Consider the following 5,664-nt stretch of genomic DNA (forward strand, 5'->3'; position numbering starts at 1 on the left):
GTATTTATACATGATCATAGCTTAGGCGCAATCAATGCCTTCGGTGATTCCATTAGTCGGGCAACAGCTCTATCCGCTACTTGAATAATGTAGGCAAGATATTGATAGATTGTGCTACCAAAATCTTTGGCATTTAATGCTTGCAGGCTATCGCTATGTTTCTGCTTTGGCTAAGTACCTTGCTTCATCGGATATTCTCCCGTGAGAGAGGCCCAGGCCCAGCCTGTTAGGCGCGATCCTTAGCTAGCGGGCAACCCGAACTCAAATTGCGTCATGAAATTTCGGTTGAAGCATTCATTTGATCCGATCAATTCAATTTGTTCAGTTCCAAACAATTGTATTGAACTCGCATTACAATTCTCAAAAACTAAATGAAATTCCCCCATTCAGATTCATGATCATGATTAATAATAGGGGCAAGAAAAGAAAGCAGAAGTTGAATTATTTCCAACTATGAAACCAAGTTCTTATACTCTTTAAATTAACGAAAACATCAATCAATCGGTGTATAAAAGATATAAAAGATTACAATCTACAATCCCATTAAGCTGGCAAATGTAGATCTCTTTCAAACAAACAATACTCATAACGAAAATCTATCCACCACGCCAATAATGAAACGCGTTTTTTACCTCTTCACTAAAAGATATCCGGATGAAACCGTCCAGGAATTGAGTTGTTTCCCTGAGCTTGTCTTAGATGCATTGTCAATGCATAGTTATTCACCTGCAAACACCAACAGCATCAACTTAAGCTCTATACATGTATATCTTGTATTCTTGTTTATATAATGAAAGCATAAAATGAAGTTATAGTGCAGACCTGAAGTGTCCTCAACTGCTCTTGATGTTGAGATAATAACTGTTTCAACTGCTGCACTTCTACAGTCCTCTCGTCATATTCCTTTTGACGTTCATGTTGAATGGCTACAGCTCGTTTCAGTATTGTATTCTCCTTCAGAAGAACTTCAAGTTGTCCCTTGAATGTTATATTTTCCTGAAATTAATATAACAACCAAATAAGATAGCTGCGAATAGTGTGTGCACACACAAACACACAAGAGGACTTGCCTTCTGTAGGGCTTCTGCTGCATCACCAGCAGCGCGTTCGGTTATGGATTTCTCCAAACTTTCAAGTACACGCATGGCACGAAGTCTAGCATCGTCAATACTGGTGGCACTTGTCATTTCTGTGACAAACAGTTCAACCCAGTCTTCACCATTTTTTGGGATATTTTCACTATCAGTAACCGGGCCTGCACGTTTAAAAAACAGAAAAACTTTGTCTATTAAATAACCAAGAAGAAATTTCTTAAAAAGGAAGAACGGATATACTGATTTTGAAATCAAACAGTGACAGATAACCTTTCTTCCCAGTTAACTAATAATGAAAATCAAATGAATTACCTTTAACAGTTATTGTGTTTGACTGTGCAGGCGAACCTGTTGCTCCATCAACAAATCGAAGAGAGAGCTCATTGAGACTCTTGATAGCAGAATCCAAATCATTTCCACTCTTTTCTAGTGCTTCTTCCAGAAGCTGAAAACAGAGTTAGTTCTTTCCATTTAGGATACATGTTAGGGTATATTCATCGAATCCAATTTCGAATATCCAAATTAATAGAACCAAATTATTCAAATTTTAACCTTTTGAACCTGGATACGCATTCAATTCAAAATAGATTCGGTTGATTCAATTTGAATTCGAAATTCATGATCAATTCAAAATTCGATTTGCTTCGAGTTCGAACTAAATCGATTCACTTCCAATTCAACAAAAGAATAATTGGACTTTGGGCTGGATACACACACATATATTTCTATATATATATATCACTTAAATTCAAATTTCGAATTGAATTAAAATAATAAATTTGTATTCAATTTGATATTCAATTACTAAATCAAATCGAATCTTGAAAACCAAATTTGAACCTTCAATTTCGAATTCTAACTTAGAAACATCAATTTGTATTCGATTACAAAATCGATTTCAAACCGAATCAAATTCGAATCAAATTTTGAGTTTTTCAAGTCTGATTCGAATACCGAACACCTACATAATTGTATTTTCACATTTAAACAACCCTATATATTAATTTTCACAGTCATGGCCTTGTTTAGACACTAGGCTTACCCCTACAAATGTATTTAGTAACACATTTACACATTCACAGGCATAAACACTGCAAATAACATATTGTATTTGCCAAATACACCACTACTAACAATTGTTACTCACTTACTCTTAAGTCTCTAACCTCATCTATATAAATTCAATTCAAACAACAGATTTGTCTTATTCAATTATCATATATAATCAAAGCTTAATCAATCCATGCGTTTTATCTAATACCAGATCAACCAAATCACATCAATCCATACACATAATCAAAATTGCATACTTCAAAACATTCGATTGCGAGAAATGAACAATATCAACCTGCTTATCCATAGTCGGAAAAACCGACCGGAGCTTATCAACGAGCGACCACACCAAGCGAAAACCTAACGACTGTTACTCTAGGTCTCTAACCTCATCTATATAAATTCAAATAAAACAACCGACTTGTCTTATTCATATTATCATATACATTCAAAGCTTAATCGATCCACACGTTTATCTAATACCAGATCAACTGAATCACATCAATCCATAGTCCATACACATAATCAATAATAACATACAAAAACAAGTAATTAAACACTTCAAAACATTCAATTACGAGAAATGAACAACAACAACCTGTCATAAACATAGTTCAATTACAATTCACAATTACACACTTGTTTAGACACTAGCCTTGAGACTACAATATCTATTTGGTAACAAAATCACAAATCCTGTCATAAACATAGTTCAATTCAGATCAGATTACACACATTCACAGGCATAAACACTGCAAATAACATATTATATCCACCATATACACCACTACTAACAACTATTACTCTAAGACTCTAAGTCTCTAACCACATCTATATACATCCAACTAAAACAACAGATTTGTCTTATTCAGTCATTCATATTATCATATATAATCAAAGCTTAATCGATCCATACGTTTATCTAATAACAGATCAACTGAATCACATCAATCCATACACATAATCAAAATCGCATACTTCAAAACATTCAATTACGAGAAATGAACAATATCAGCCTGCTTATCCATAGTCGAAAAAACCGACCGGAGCTTATCAACGAGTGACGGCGAAAACCTAACGACTGTTACTCTAGATCTCTAACCTCATTTATACAAATTCAATTCAAACAACTGACTTGTCTTATACTCTTATTCATATTATCATATATAATCAAAGCTTAATCAATCCATGCGTTTATGTTTATCTAATAACATAATCAAAAACACATCCAGAAATGAATAATTTCATAATAAGTAAAACATTAACCTGCTTATCCATAGTCGGAAAAACTGATCGGAGCTTATCAACGAGTGACGGCGACGGCGGAAACCTAACCGGAGAAGAATTAGAACTAAAACAGCGAAGCTTCTTAGAAGCCGGAGGAGATGACGGTTGTTGTAAGTCTTCGAAGAACGATCTCTTACCACACACAACCGCAGACATTGTTTCTATCGATTGGATAAGCGGCCGTGAATCAGAAATGTAGACTCATATATATATATTGTAATTGAAGTGAGTTAGGGTTAGGGTTTGGGTGTGAAGAAGATGATATGATATGATATGATATGATATGATGATGATAATAGTATTTGTATTTGCTTGCTGGTGGTTTTATGAGGAGTGAATGTTATTGCTAATTTGCTATTGCTACGCATGTGAAGAGTGCGTGGGTTGTTGATACCGGATAAGTTTTTAAATTTTTGTTTTAGGAAATGACAAGTTTGGTCTCTATACTTTGTTGTATTTTTCTTTTGTTGATTCGAGTTTTTTTTATTGTTAGGTGTTGTTTGTTTTTTAAGACAAAAACGGTCTGCAACTGAAGATATGGTCTGAAGGTATGCAATATGAAAATATAATATTGTTTGTTTTATAAACTGAATATCGTAACTGAAGATATGGTTTGAAGGTATGCAATATGAAAATATAATATTGTTTGTTTTATAAACTGGATATCGTATGCATAAGCTGAAAATTAGTTACCTATAATATGTATCACAGTAGATAGAAGTCATTTAATGTCTGTAAACAGCTAAAATAATTTGTGGTGGTGTACGAACGATGGAATTGAGTGGTGTTGTACGAACTATGGAAGTGGGTGGTGGTAGACGTGTAGGTTCCCAGCCGGATCTACACGGAAATATCTCGTACTACGTAGGTGTGGAATCCCTACGTAAGACGATACGAGCGTTAGATGCGATATACGTTAAACCCAAGCATAAACACACGTTACAATACTTAAAAGACACATTGTATTGCAACTCTTTACACGTGATATTCAATCACAATTACACATACTCGCCAAAAACTCTAAAAATTATTTTTTTTTTCCAAAACAACCCGTAAGCCAAACATATATAGTTATCGACAACTTCGCCTAACAGACTAGGCGAAGTTGTCAATAACTTCGCTTGTCCACAAGTTCGCTTATATTAGGCGAACTTGTGAGACAACCTTCACAAACCAAGACAAAACAAACTCACACAATTACAGACACTAGATACTGAACTACTGATATAATGCACCAACAGACTCCTCCTTGGCAGTAGCTTCATATCTCTATCTTCAATCACTTGTCTTGTAATCCCAAAATCTTGTCTCTCCCGTCATCAAGCATGAACTCCCTGTCTTACACAGACAGAGACAACTCTCTGGTATTTCTTAGCTTCTTCTTTCCATGCAGGAATATAGAATATCTTTTTCTCGTTCAGCACCTGCAAGTCAGCTTGAGACAAATTCACCAAGTGCATAGGATCATACACTCTCAGCACCTCTTGTTCATCTTCATCCTCCATGACCGCTTCAGCTGTTTGACTATCGACATACCACCATTTCAGATTTTTTAAGACATCCTTGGGCATTAGTTTTATCGGTACTTCTTTCAAACACCGGATAGGCTTATACTTAATTATCATCCAAGGTTTGCCATCAGCTCTCATTCCTCTGTCTTTATCTTCAACAAGCTTCCCTTTCTGCGGCTTTAACAACTCGAACTTCTTCTCTTTTATACTTTCTTTCCACACAATCTTTCCAATAATCCTAGCCATATTATCATCACTCCTGTTTATCAACCCCAACTTGGCTAAATCTTTCACCTCACACTCCGGCAAAGTATTCAATGATCTCAACAACCTTTTGAAGTACTGAACTCCGTCAAAACGTTTAATCACAAATAGCCTCAACTGCTCATCATATAACCAGCATATAATCCCCTTCTTCGATTCAGCATACCCTTTGATATTATAACTCTTCTTAAACATAGTTGGAACCGCTGGTTTCTTTGTCTTTACGAACCATTGAGCATAGCCTTCTTTCCATCTCGGTTGCTCTTCCCATTCAGTCTCATCGCTTCCCATATCTTGACCCACATTTGACTTATCAACTTCTGGAATTTCATGCTCAACATTATCCTCCACAATCTCTCCCTCTTCAACCTCACTGTCAATCACAATCTCAGCTCCTATTTTCTCAATCTCTTCAACCGGTAACACATCGTCGTCACCCACAGTATCATCATTCA

General features: G+C 35.5%; 1 pseudogene across 1 annotated transcript; it reads right to left on the reverse strand.

Moving 5' to 3' along the window:
* Positions 1-405: 405 nt before the first annotated feature.
* LOC143597536 (uncharacterized) lies at positions 406-3,614 on the reverse strand (annotated as a pseudogene). Its single transcript, XR_013146928.1, has 4 exons — positions 3,414-3,614; positions 1,059-1,539; positions 823-978; positions 406-726 (listed from the first exon to the last, which is right to left on the reverse strand). The product of XR_013146928.1 is annotated as an uncharacterized LOC143597536 (transcript).
* Positions 3,615-5,664: the final 2,050 nt, after the last annotated feature.

The sequence above is a fragment of the Bidens hawaiensis genome, unplaced genomic scaffold (genome assembly GCF_021521415.1).
Source record: "Bidens hawaiensis isolate Kalapana, Puna unplaced genomic scaffold, B.hawaiensis_p1.1 tig00048453_1, whole genome shotgun sequence".
NCBI classification, from domain to species: domain Eukaryota; kingdom Viridiplantae; phylum Streptophyta; class Magnoliopsida; order Asterales; family Asteraceae; genus Bidens; species Bidens hawaiensis.